The sequence below is a fragment of the Bison bison genome, unplaced genomic scaffold, assembly GCF_000754665.1.
Source record: "Bison bison bison isolate TAMUID 2011002044 unplaced genomic scaffold, Bison_UMD1.0 scf7180017864329, whole genome shotgun sequence".
In the NCBI taxonomy this organism is placed as follows: domain Eukaryota; kingdom Metazoa; phylum Chordata; class Mammalia; order Artiodactyla; family Bovidae; genus Bison; species Bison bison.
Window position 1 is genome coordinate 5041137 of NW_011494901.1, and position 1309 is coordinate 5042445.

Below are 1309 nucleotides of genomic sequence, written 5' to 3' on the forward strand. Positions count from 1 at the left end.
GGGGGTGGAGCCTGGTGGGCTGCCGTCTATGGGTCGCACAGAGTCGGACACGACTGAAGCGACTTAGCAGCAGCAGCAGCAGCATAGCCGATTAACAGTGTTGTGGTAGTTTAGAACTCATTCTTGAGTGAAATGTGATTGGAGCGAGTTCAAGAGTCGGAGAGGAGAAATTCAAGGCAACGCATATAAGCAAATATTTCAAGTTTTATTGTGGGTACTGGAAGATAGAGAAATCAGATGGAGAGGGAGTGAGATAAAGAGGATTCTTAATTGGTTTTTTATTTTGAAGATGGGAACAATGTTTCAGCATGTTTGTGGACTGATAGGAAAGATCCAATAAGGACGATATAATTGATTTCGCAGAAGAAAGAAGAGGATTGCAGCAGCAATGTTCTAGAGTAGGTAGGAGGGAATGGATTTGGCCTTTGTTAGAAATATTGACAGTTCAGTTGTATGGGTACAGATTTGTGTGGATGGGCAGATAGAGTGGCAGGAGATTATGAAAATTCTGTTTTGATTGTTGCTGTTCTCTCAGTAAAAGAAGCAAGTCATCAGTAGTGAGGAGGGAGCAGGGGTCAGGTGTTGGAGGTTAGGGAAGAGAGAAGGTAGGAAGTGAGCCTCTAGGAGACTGGGTGAGTGTTGGATTAAATGTAGTGGAATTGTTGCTAGGAAACATTCAAGGCCTACTTCAGATTTGTGGTTATGAATTTAAAGGAGACTAGATAGTATGATTGTTGCTCAGTTGTGTCCGACTCTTTTCGACCCCATGAATCCCAGCACGCCAGGCCTCCCTGTCCATTACCAACTCCCGGAGTTCACTCAGACTCACGTCCATCAAGTCAGTGATGCCATCCAGCCATCTCATCCTCTGTTATCCCTTTCTCCTCCTGCCCCCAATCCCTCCCAGCATCAGAGTCTTTTCCAATGAGTCAACTCTTGACATGAGGTGGCCAAAGTACTGGAGTTTCAGCTTTAGCATCATTCCTTCCAAAGAAATCCCAGGGCTGATCTCCTTCAGAATGGACTGGTTGGATCTCCTTGGAGTCCAAGGGACTCTCAAGAGTCTTCTCCAACACCACAGTTCAAAAGCATCAATTCTTCAGCACTCAGCTTTCTTCACATCCAACTCTCACATCCATACATGACCACTGAATAACCATAGCCTTGACTAGACGGACCTTTGTTGGCAAAGTAATGTCTCTGCTTTTCAATATGCTATCTAGGTTGGTCATAACTTTCCTTCCAAGGAGTAAACGTCTTTTAATTTCATGGCTGCAGTCACCATCTGCAGTGATTTTGGAGCCCGGAA

General features: G+C 44.8%; 1 protein-coding gene across 2 annotated transcripts in view; it reads left to right on the forward strand.

The window, feature by feature from the left end:
- Positions 1-1309, forward strand: part of LOC104998426 (survival motor neuron protein) — a 32608-nt gene that overhangs the window by 779 nt on the left and 30520 nt on the right. The window lies entirely within an intron of this gene.